Genomic DNA, 12977 nt, shown 5'->3' on the forward strand with positions numbered 1-12977 from the left:
TATCCTATATCCTTGTAGATTTTAAATTGAAATCCCAATACAGTAATCACAATCCATCAATTCTCAATTTGACATGTACTTTTATCCTCTTATGTCCACATAAAAACAATAACCAGTTAATAATAATGCCTAACATTATACAGTTCTCATCCATACAACTTCACATCCATATGTTTAGGTGGATGGAATCCTGCTATAATATCACCATTTCTTTAATGCCGTTGTGTGTTGTTGATCATAGGATTTAGCTTCATTCAACTTCCTGGTGAGATTTTCTCTTTGAAGCTAACATTTCATATTTTTTCTTTCTAAGATTACTAAGCATGATCAAAACAATCACCATGAGAGTAAACACAGGCCAAAAGCAATGCTTGGCTTTCTTGAGACTTCCTTTGTCAATCCAGTTAACAAAATAAACCTGTTTACCTTCAGATGAGAGCAAAACACAGCAGCATTCTTCAGCAAAACATTATAAAAATTCTATGCAAAATTCAAACCACCCTTAGGTCATATGTGTTCTACTAGGATGGCCCATGAAGTTCACTTAATGCATGTACAAATCCAAAGTCTAAAAATCCACATTGCTTCCAACAAAATCATGGTCAGGCCTACCAATAAGAATACTTAAGTCTGGGGTACCAATGTCTGTCTTAGAATTTCCATTGCTAAGAAGAGACACTGTGACCAAGGCAACTGTTTTAAAGGCAAATAGTTATTTCAGTCTGTATTACACTTTCAAATGTTTAGTTTATTGCCATCATAGCAGGCACAATGTCAGCATGCAGGCAGCCATGAAGCTGTAGGAGCTGAGAGTTCTGCATCTTCATGAGAAGGCATCCAAGAAGAGACTGTCTTCCAGCCAAGTGGTAGGAGGGTCTGTTTTGTACTGGCCTGAGCTCCAGAGACCACAACCATAGTAACTCACTTCCTTCAAAAAGGTAACATCTACTCCCACAAGGCACATCTCTTAATATTGCCACTTTTTAGGGTCAAGAATATTTAAATCACCACAGTTGACTTCAACTATGAATTCTTTCATGCATTTAAATATGATTAGGACGTGCAGAGGCTTTAACATGTTAATTACTTTCAGATGGTTTCTCTCTCATATGTGTTCATTTCTGTATTCAGAAACCACTGTGGCATGTAAACGATTTTCCAACTTTAGAACAATCAAAAGGTTTCTGCTCAGTTTGTGTTCTTTTATGTCTTTGGAGACTACAGAGATATGCACAGGCTTTACCACATTCATCACATCTGTAAGGTTTCTCTAAAGCGTGTGTTCCTTTAAGTGTGTGGAGAGTACAGTGACATGCAAAGGCTTTATCACATTGACTACATTCATAAATTTCACTCTGCACATTTTCTTTTGTGTGTTCAGAGATGACTGTGTCCTGGAAAGGCTTTACCTCATTCATGACATTCAGTTTCTCTCCAGTATGTGTTCTTTTATGTAATGGGTGATGACTGTGCAGTGCAAGGGTATAGCACCTTGATGACACTGAGTCGCTCTCTTGAATGTGTTCTATTATGTATTCCCAGATAAAAGTGAATTGTCAGTTTTCCCCCAGTGATTACATTAATGAGGATTCTCTCCAATGTGATTTCTTTGTGTATGTGTAAAGAACTATGACATGCAAAGGCCTTACCATATTGTTAATATTCCATTAGGTTTTTAATCATAAAAACTTAACTATTCATAGGCCCATTCCCACCCTACTTCTAACGTAAATTTTTATAAATTTTAAACTTCGAACGCATTCATGTGGGCAAACAGGGATTTAGAAAGAACAATATTAGGATTGAGTGCCCTGAAGAAAGAAGAAAATAGAAAAACAAAAGAAAAAAAGAAAGAGAAAAAAGAAAAAAAGAATAAAAAAAGAAAAATGAGAAAAAAGAAAGAGAAAAAAGAAAAAATAATAAAAAAAGAAAAGAGAGAAAAGAGAAAAGAAGAAAAAGAAAAAAGAAAGAAAAATAGGATAAAAAACAAAAAAAAGAAGAAAAAGGAAAAAAGGAAAAGAAAAAATAAATAATAATCATAAAAACTTAACTATTCATAGACCTCACTCCCACCCCACTTCTAACGTAAAGTTTTAGAAATTATTTTATTTTATTTATTTTTTGGGTTTTTTTTTTTTGTTTGTTTTTTTTGTTTTTTCGAGACAGGGTTTCTCTGTATAGCATTTGGCTGTCCTGGAACTCACTCAGTAGACCAGGCTCGCCTTGACCTCAGAAATCTGCCTGCTTCTGCCTCCCAAGTGCTGGGATTAAAGGCGTGCGCCACCACCACCTGGCTAATTTTTAGAAATTTTAAACTTCAGTATCATCATAACTTTCATTTTCCTGACCTAAAGTTTGATATCGATGGCATAACACTAAAATCTGAACAGCATTTACCCTTTCTCTAACAAAAGTTCACCAGCCCGAATGAAGAAAAGCCAATGTAAGAAAGACCCCTACAGATATCAGGGTCCCCAAGGTCACGGCCCCCGTCAGTATTGTCTTTACTGACATCCAGTTCCATTCCTGTAGACACCATGTCTTTTTCAGGGCCCTGTTCCCATACAGGGCTGTGAACTCCATCCAGCCGCCATTGTTGTGGATCCAGTCAGCCAGGTGTATTTCTAGATAGGCCACCATCCAATCCTGTATCTGCCTCACCAATGGCTCTAAGTTTTTGTCGATACTCTCAGCACACAGGGCCGCCCCAAAGACAAAGAATGCCACAAGACGGCCCCAATTGGGGGCTCCTTGGAATAGTTCCTCGGAAACCTGGATGAAGCATTGTTGGGCCGAGCCTGGGGTCACGTGTAGTTGAGCAACCAGGTCAGAGAGGGTGCGCCGGAAGCGGGTCTCAAATTCATCTCCAGCCGCCCGCATGGCTTGGTGTAGCGGGTCGGCTGTTGGGCCTTCTCCTGGGCCAGCTCCTCGGACATAACCCTTCTGCCTTAGCTTGTAGCCTACAAAGTCGGCCACTAGAGCCCGTGTATCTGGGGTTGAGGCTGGGGTCGTCATCAGGTGAGTTCAGCTGGGTTCCAAGTTTCCAGCTCAATGATGTCAGACTGCGTTTCCTGCTTGGAACTGGTGCTCAGGCCTCCGGTCTCATATGTTGAGCCACCTCGAACGCTTTCATGTGGGCAAACAGGGATTTGGAAAGAACAATATTAGGATTGAGTGCCCTGAAGAAAAAAGAAAATAGAAAAAAAAAAAAAAAAAAAAAAGAAAGAAAAACAAGAAAAAAAAGAAAGAGAAAAAAGGAAAAAATAAAAAAAAGAAAAAAGACAAAAATAAAGATAAAAAAGAAAAAAGAAAATAAGAAATAAAAAAAAAAAAATAAAAGGAGAAAAGGAAAAAAAGAAAAAAGAAAGAGAAATAGAATAAAAGAAGCCGGGCCGTGGTGGCACATGCCTTTAATCCCAGCACTTCGGAGGCAGAGGAAAGCGGATTTCTGAGTTCAAGTCCAGCCTGGTCTACAGAGTGAGTTCCAGGACAGCCAGGGCTACACAGAGAAACCCTGTCTCGAAAAACAAAAAAAGAAAAAGAGGAAAAAAAGAAGAAAGAAAAAAGAAAAAAAAAAGAATAAAAAAGAAAAAAGAGAAAAAAGGAATAAAAAAAGGAAAAAGAAAAAAGAAAAAGATTGAGTGCCCCCCTGTCTCAGTGAGCAGTGACAGCTCCCATACAGGATTTAACAGTCCCAGGGGTGTTCTGAACCTTGAATGAGGCAAAGGGAAGGAGAGCTGTCTAATCACTCCCGCCAGTCTCCAAGGCCAAGTTAGTCCAGGTCTCTTTTAGAGTTCTATTCATTTTCTCTACCTGTCCTAAAATCTGGGGCCTAAATGTACAATTTCTAATTCATCCCCAGCTGGGCAGCCAGTTCCTGACTTACCTGGACAACAAAGACGGGTACATTATTGGGTCCTATTACCTTATTAGGTATTGCGTACCGGGTAAAGTTTTTTTCTAAGATGCTAGAAATATAAAATCTAAAATTAAAAATAAAATATAAAACTTAAAATATTATTATTCTTATTTATATTTTATACTTTACATTTTATATTTGATGTATATATATACATATATATATATATTTGTGTGTATGTGTGTTTGTTGTTTTTTGTTTTTTGTTTTTTTTTTTTTTTGAGACAGGGTTTCTCTGTGTAGCCCTGGCTGTCCTGGAGCTCACTCTGTAGATCAGACTGGCCTCGAACTCAGAAATCCACCTGCCTCTGCCTCCCAAGTGCTGGGATTAAAGGCGTGTGCCATGTCTGACCTCAGTAGGAGAGGATGTGCTTAACCCTGCAGAGACTTGACATGCCATGACTGGGGGATACTCAAGTGGCCTCCAACCCTCCCTGGGGAGAAAAAGGAGTCAGGGATGAGGTACTGTGGAAGATGGAATGGGGAGGGGGTAGTAACAGAGATATAAGGAAATTAAAAAAATGGGAAAAGAAACAATACATATAAATAAAATAAAAATATACAAATCAGCATATTAGTTTTAAATTTTACCCTACTCAATGTCTCAGGGCATAAGCAAAAGTAGGCAAGATTTTTGACAAAAATATCACACAAATGACCTCTAACTAAAGTTTCCTCAGAGTCTATTTTCCACTGAACAAGCACGACCTCAACTACCTTTGGCTGCGCTACTGTCAACACCCAAGCTTCCATGTCCTATGAGAACAACTGATTAAGATCCATGTATAGTTCTCTATGATTTTGCCATCTCAGTTTGTGATATTCTCCACATTCCTTCAAAAGAGAACATAGATTCTGTCCATCAGCATAATCACATCTGGATACCATTTTGTTGTTGTTGTTCTAACTTGCTACTCTGCTGCTGTGATTGAATGCTCTGAGCAAAGGCATCTCAGGTAATAAGTGGCTGTTGTACATGGTTCTGTCAGATCACAGTCCATCATTTTGGGAGCTTAGATTAGAAACTGAAGGCAAAAAGCATGGACACACACTGTCTCCTGGCTTGCTCTCTTGCTTGCTCACTGTCTCATGCTCAGCCTGCTCTCTCATCCAGCCCAGGACCACTTGCTTAGGGATATTGCCACCCTCAGTGGAAGAGCCTTCCTAATCAATCATCAACACTATCTCTTACAGACATAGCAACCAGCCATTCTGATGAGGGCACACCCTCAATTTAGGCTCCTTCAGGTGACTGTAGCTCTGAAATGCTGAGAACTGAAAACAACAATGACACAGACACAATAATAAATGAGGAAGTTGTTACAACACAAAATCAATGATTTAACCATATCAATTACAGGAGCCCCTGCCACCCCATTAGGATTTGGACTTGTGCCTGAGCAAGGACAAAATAGGAAGGGCACCTGGCTCAGAGCAGGGAAGAATACACTGGAATGGGGAGCTCAGAAGCTGTGCTGACCAGGGATGAGCATCTTTAACTCTGGGTTTCCACTCCAGTGCTACCAAAGAGAAGGCTAAAACACTTGCAAGGTGGACAGAAAAGTAGATTGTCCCACACAACTGGAAATGGTCACCAACAAAAGACAGGATCTCTGCTCCAAGGAAGACATGCTATATTTGTTAGACTCAATGAAGAACGACCTTCCATCTTATAACAGCTCCAAGTTCAAAACTACAGAGTCACATACGAACTGGGCAGAGAGTAGTTAAGAAGGTGGAAAAAGAGGTCTTTGTCTTTCTACCCTGTAAAACAAGGTAGACAGAGCCTGATTTTGCCCTGGATGCTGTCTCAAAGAGCTGTCATGAACTAGTCAATGGGTCTAGGTCCTGTTGTTAAGAAGGATTTAACCCAAAATGTGGGGCTAGTAACTAAATCGATTAGGATGGAATCTGTCTCATTTCCTCAGTCAGAGAATAACAAAGTGCCACACACAAAATAGACAGCCACAAGGGGTGGTAAAGCGTACCCAGCATATGCCACCACTTGTACACAGGAGAAAATAAAGATAAGAAGGTAGCTGTCAGCCATGTACCAGAGTTGTAAGTCTAATATAACCTTCCCAGAAATTAATACCATGGGCACACCACCCCCTACAACAGGCTCTGAAACATCTTCCAACCTTTTTGTGGCTTCAACTCTTTGGTGCATCCACTATACTGTGCTTTCACAGTCACTTTAGTCATCTCCCTCCAAAAATAAAAGAAAAATCTAAAACCCAAGACACACAGACACAAATCTGACAGACAAGACACTTACACAAAGAACAATGAAACATCTTAACAGGCAGCCTTTCAACCCTTCAGCTGAGATTCCTTAGGGTTTTGAGGTACCAGTCCATGCACCAAGATGTTGTGCCCAGGTCACTGGAACTCCAAAGACCACCAAGAACCTATTGCAATGCAAATATACAAAGGTCTGTATTATGAGCTCAGTAACAATGATTTGCACCAGTCAATCTCACATCAGGTCCAAACTGAGAGACCGAGTCTAGGGGTGCTGAGTATTTACTGCAGCTACAGCAAGACTGGGGCATTAACATACAGGTCAGCAACTTAATTATTTAGAAACAGTATGTCTGGCATAATTTGCAAGAATCAAACAAAGGGGCAAAACCATCTGAAAACTATGATGGTATGCTAAATTTTTTTCCTCTTTAAAGGTTTATTAGTTATCTATATGTAGCTAAACCCTTCTGTTGTACCTTGACTGGCTGTTGATAAGAAGGTTTTGTCATAGGATGTCTGCTCAAGTGGACTTTGTGCAATCTCAAAAACAGAGTTGGCTGGACTTCATAAACTCATCTTTTTGATTAAGCCCCTTATTATCAAAAGATACTACTGTTTCCCTGCAAGCCATGCCTGACAGTAGAACAGGTACTTTATCCAAAGACCTACCTCATTGTCTGTTACTGCAAACCGTAATATCAGTTGCCCTTACTACTAGAACAGAATAGCAGTAGTCCTCATTATTGGAAAAGAATAGTAGTGGAAATTACCTCTCTGCTTGTGCATGCCTCCTAAAGATACTGCAGGCCATCCCCACTTGCCCTTCCTTTCCTGACTCAACCCTGTATCATACCCCCCACTTGGGCAGATAGTTCCTGTTCACCCACATGCCATGCCTGAAAGGACACAAGGTAAGCTTTCCCTAAATCTACCACACTATTTGTTATCCCAACTGCAATTTTCACAGTTGTCTCTAGTACTGTACTAAACACCAGAAGCAGCCTAACCCCGCTAATGACAAAGTCTCCTTGTAGATTACTAAGATCATCTCTTCCTGCCCACCTCTTCTCCCAGCTTTCAACATTAGCAAGCATTCCCTCTAGAACATAACAAACAAACAGGTCAGTAAAAGAGTCAACACTCAGCCAAGTCTCTCTGCAAATCCATACAGTAAACAATAACCCAGGAACAAAACTCCCACCCAAACAAGAGAAATAGAAAAATCAGTACCTAATCAATAATCACTTCAAACCCAGAGGCCTAGACACCACCATTGGAATATAATAAATAACAACCAAAAAAATATGTAACCAAGAAATCCAAGCTATCCTATCACAGCAGGTCATGAGAAATTAAAAATGCAAGAGATATGGTACAAAAGAGGTTGTTTGGGGGAGGAATAGAGATGCACATTAGGACTTGCAGACAGGCAGACAGACAGGGAGCAGAGAGAGAGAGACCTGAGAGTAGACAAAGAGAATAGAGAGGGGGCATGTGCAGAGAACAGAGACAGGGAACAAACAGAGAGAGCTGTGTAGCTGGTGGTCCGTGTATATAAAGCACACCTGACAACAGCAGCAGGTGATGGAGGCAGGGAATGACTTAAGCAGCTGCTAAGTCCCTGAGAGCAGAGCATTGAAATTACCTGTGCTCTGACAACTACAGAGACAAGGTTCACCCAGGGAACAGGAAAGGAAGAGAGAGTCTCAGACATTAAAGATGAATAAAACAAAATGGATATATCAGTCAATAATAAAAAAAAGGTTGAGTCTAAAAGTTTCCTGGCACTAAACAACTAGGACAACTAGGAATTCCAAAAGTTTTGGGCAGATTCAGAATCAGCCAAGATAGTGAAGTTACCCAGAGGTCACCTCCTGATCTAACACGTGAGGAGCATCACCAGGGACCTCACAGGTGGTCACATCTGGCTGATGCTTCCCATGCAGCCTCAGAGAGGACCCAGCACCCCAGCTCCCACTGCTCAGCCGCCTGCCCCTACGCATTGTGGGCAGTGACCCTGTGCTCACCATGACACGATTTCAGAGCTTCCCTGAGGTCTCCACACAGCACCCGACACAGAGCAAGGCACAGTTGACCATTCAAGCCTGAACAGGAAAAGGAAACTTGCAGAATGGCACCGAGAAGAATCCGCCTCCTTGTCTGATTGGCAGGTCTGCCTGGGAGCCTTGATTGGCCAGTGAGTCTTACCACTCCTCAAGATTAAAAGTGTGCTTCCGGGCCAGGGTCAGACCTTTTCCAGAGCTCAGGAGGGGTTTGCACTCCATTAGCTTTTGTTTCTGTCTTCAAAGAGGAATCTCACCTCACCCAGCCCTGGGGGAGAACCCAGCACTCCAGCTCTGGCTGTTCAGCTGCCTGCTCCTCCCCTCTGAGAGCAATGATCCTGCACCTACCAGGACCTGACTTCAGACTTTACCTGAGCTTTCCTCACAGCACTTGCCTTCTTCTTCCTGTTATCAGGGTGAACAGCTTCCATAGCCCAGTACTCAGTGTGCAGTGGAGGTATCAATCTGACCCATAAGTCGATGGATGCACTGGTTATTTCTTTAGAATTCTGTCTAAACTCCACTCCAGTTACCTGTCAACAGCCAGTTATGTTCCTCCCCATGGTTACCTGGCAACAGGCAGGTAGGACTGACCCCCTGTAAAGGTGGCTGCTTACCCCTTCCTCTCCCTATTGATCTCTTGCTCTCTCTTTATCTTGCCATCTTAGGTTCATCAATTGCCCACTCTCTCCCATTCCCTTTTCCACTCTTTCTACACATGCTCAAGCCAGCCCTCTACTTTTCTACTTTCTGCCTCTCTCTGTCTTTCCTTGCCTCTACTACCCTCTTAACTCCCCTCCCCATGTCCTAAATATACTATATTCTATACTATAATGTCGTCTGGCTGGTTCATCAGGGAGAAAAGATATCTCAGCATGAGTCAAGAGTCTGCAGAGACATCTCTTTACCCCCACACCTCCCCCACATACATAGAACACATTCAGTCTCTCTTTAAAGAGGTAACTATGGGGAGCAGCATACCTGGTTATCACCAGGTAACTGTGAGGTAGAGTTTTAGACAGAATGCTAACACTAAAGAGGGATTTTAGGAAACAAGAGTCTAGTTTTGTGGCTTCATGCTGGGCTCAGGGAAACTGCAGCTTCCTTTCACCAGATGACAGGTATCAACCCTGAAGAAAAGCCAGAATCAAAAGGGAAACACAGGTGAGCACTATTGTTAGCCAGCACATCTTCATTAGTGGAAAAGTGGAGAAAAACAACAGTTGTATTAGTACAGGTTCTGTAGATAAACATAGCTCAAATCATAGAGAGAATAAATCTTTGTATACAGAAAGGCTATTTAATAGAATGTCCCAATAAACGCTGTTGGACAAGGTAAATTAGAAAATCAAGGACTGGTTGATTTCATGCTGCAAGATATTACAGCTGATATTCAGTGTATGCCAGAATTCTGAAGATATAAGTACTAATACCAGTTTTAAAATGCAAATAAACAAACAAATCATCTTTGTTTTGTACAAAAAAGTAGGGCCAATACAAAAAAAAAAAAAAAAAAAAAAAAAAAAAAAAAAAACCACTGCCCTGTTCAATGTCCTTTATATATGTAGGTTGTCAAAAGAATCTATAGCCCAGATTAAAGGTGGATCTGACCATCTCAAAACATCAAGATTAATAAAGGGTTTCTCACTTCAAAAATTGTAATAAAAAATATGCCCCACAACAAGCAGGATTTGAGTTAGGGTTAGGGGATTAGAAAATCATGGGTAGGATTAGAATAAGGGTTTGTAGAATTTGATTTAGGAGGTTAGGAAATTAAGAGGTGAGGGTTAGGATAGGGTTGGGTTCAGGGTTAAGGTTAAGGTGGCCACCATTATTCTTGATGGTCCCACTGAGTCAATATTATCCCTATAACACAAAGAAGAAATATTGTTGGGAGCCGACTTTTAGCAGAAAGTGGCTAGATCAACTTTGCAGCCATCTGGAACCTTGTACCCTGATGAAAGACTTGGTTTTCAAAAGCCTATAACAGCTGAAGCACACTCTGATAAGAATACTGTTTATCCCACATAGCCTGTTTTGCTGTTTATTGACCCCAGCTGCATGGTGCACATGGTAAAGTGTTTTCACCTGTGTTCTCCTGCTTGTATTTATATATACCCCAGATTTCCTTTCAATAAACGAGACAGGAAGAGAGAGGGGGGAAGAGACTTAAGACCTGACCACACACCCTGTCTTATCTCCAGTGTCTCCTGCCCCTCCGGCTCCACTCTCTCTCTTGACCAGAGCACTTAGAACCCAAAGTTTTGAGGCAGAGTGCAGCCCTCAACAAAATATCATGCCTAAAAGGTGTTCATTTTATATCTTAATGGTTTGTTTTATTCTTATTCTAATAGCTTCTCTCTTACTTAGAGAAAAACTTTTCAAAAGAACCTAAAATTTTCCCAGCCATTTGCCTCCAAAACTAGCATACTAACAAAGGAAGCAAAGACTTTGATATTCACAGAACCCCACAGATAATCAAAGGATAAGTTGCCAAGAGCCACACAGCCTGCTGCCAGCAAAGAACATTTATGCTACCCTATGCTGGGTCTCACTGTCAGCTATTGCTGCAGTTAATTTTCCTCTGAGATAAAATGCCCTTCAGTACTCTTCTGCTCTAGACATGTCTGGTTTACTTTCTGCCCAACCTAAAAATAAACTTACTAAAGATTTCTCTGTGAAGTTTTCACTTGACAATGGAAATTTGGAAATAGGAATCCCAGACAAGCAATAGACACAAATTCATGGCTTATAAAATTTGACTTTTTATTAATTACATGTAGAATATACACATGAGACATGATTTGTTAGTCACATGATGTACTTAATAGCAAATGAATTACAAGTAAATTAAACTTGTTAACTCGAGTGTAGTTCATTTTGTTCCTAATGAAAATAAACCTAAAAATTGATATGAAAGGACAAAAATATATTTATTCAATATATCCACACAGGTATAATAAATATAAAATGATAATATGGCTCTGAATCTTTCCTTGGAATAGGTAACGTGTTTTAAAGAGTTTACTACTCCTAGACCAGATGTTATTAATTCATACTAGAATAACATATCTATGTTTTTAATTATGATATATACATAATTTAAATTTTATGCAGGCATAAACATGTTAATAATTTAAAAGATATTTATATCTAGTAAAACCTCTTCAAAATCAGATAAATATACAAAGATAGGCAGATCCAGCACAGGGCTTATCTTATCTTCTAAATTAAACCACAACCATTTTCATACCTTCAGCTTTGTTGAATTAAAATAATCACAGCAGGGCTTTTTAAATGTTACTAAACCTCTATCAAAAAAAAAAAAAAAAAGATATGGCTGGCCAGTATTTGTACAACTTGGAAGGGTAATAATTATTTAGGTAATGTAAATTTGTCTCCAGAACTACTGAGTAAAGTATTTTTAATGTGACTGATTGCAGGATGTCTACAGTCTCAGAAGAAACACTTTGTCAATTTTCTATATGTAAAACCAATTATTTCACCATTATCCTAGGGTGACCTATGATAATTTTGAAATGCATTACCACTGAGAACTTAGAAAGAGGGGATATAAATTGCTTATTTCCCACACCTGAATAAATATTCTCACAATAGATTGTGAATTTTCTGTTAAGCCTATTGTATGTTTTATAAACATTTATATAATGTTAGAATGATCTAAAGATGTAAATGGTTTCAATAAAGAAGGAGTTATGTATAGATTACGATGAAAATTTCCTAAATGAGAAGAAAAGAAAACCTACAAAGCCGTTGGAAGTTCTGAAAGAATAAGTGAAGTATTTAAGGCACTTAAATCATAAAGGTTTTGGGAAATATCTATAGGGTTAAACTATCTGTCTTCAAATCATTTATGACAAACTGGCTGTAATCTAAGTTTTATCCTATCCTGTGTCCACTCTACATTGAGGAAAGTCAAAATACAGGGATGATTCCCTTAGAATTTCCAAGGGAAGTCACACTCAGGCCAAGCAAGGATATCGAGTAATGTTCACTAAGGTCAAGTGATAACCTAGACAAGAAATTTCAATAGAACTAAACAGAAGGTCAACAAGAAGTTGATTTTGCTAAACATGTAATCTTAAGTAGGCATATGCAAAGTATGACCACTTTCAAAATGCAGTGAGTCTATTCAGCAAATGAAGGGACAAGAGTCCTCAAAAATTATGTTTGATCTTGTGAAATGTTATTTAGAAAATAAATTCTCACTCCCGATTCTCTTTATCATATATAGATGCATCTCAATATCCCAGATGAAAGAAAAGTCCATGGAATACTTCAGCATGGCAGGGTCTATATACAGCTGAGGAAAACTGAACAACCTTATTAAATACTGAGGTTAAATCTAAAACCTATATTTAGCAAATATAAAACACCATCTCATTATCTGCTGGGGACCGCACTAGCCCCAAGTTGGGGTGGCCAAAATAAATGTTGCAGCCCAGGCAAAATGTTGAGGCCCGGGCCGACCCACGTTTGGGCGGCCACTGTATCCCGGCCCAAGCTGCCGCTCCGGTCTTCAGGTCGGGGGTTCAGCAAGAGCGAGGGTGAGGCCAGATTTTACCTAATGTCTGATGTGTATGAATCTCTCTCTCTCGTCTCCTTAATGTCTTCTCTCTGCTGTGTCTCCCTAATGTCTTCTCTCTGCTGTGTCTCCCTAATGTCTGAATTCTGATCTGTTCTGTCTCTGCCTTTTATATGTCTCACTTCTAAGCCACGCCTCTAAGT

The 12977-nt window shown here is 39.9% G+C and overlaps 1 protein-coding gene and 1 pseudogene across 1 annotated transcript in view; both read right to left on the minus strand.

The window, feature by feature from the left end:
* The window catches only part of LOC143437367 (uncharacterized), a 173446-nt gene that overhangs the window by 130223 nt on the left and 30246 nt on the right, over positions 1–12977 (minus strand). The window lies entirely within an intron of this gene.
* Positions 2416–3084, minus strand: LOC143437239 (bcl-2-like protein 2 pseudogene; annotated as a pseudogene).

This window comes from Arvicanthis niloticus, chromosome Y (assembly GCF_011762505.2).
Source record: "Arvicanthis niloticus isolate mArvNil1 chromosome Y, mArvNil1.pat.X, whole genome shotgun sequence".
Taxonomy (NCBI): domain Eukaryota; kingdom Metazoa; phylum Chordata; class Mammalia; order Rodentia; family Muridae; genus Arvicanthis; species Arvicanthis niloticus.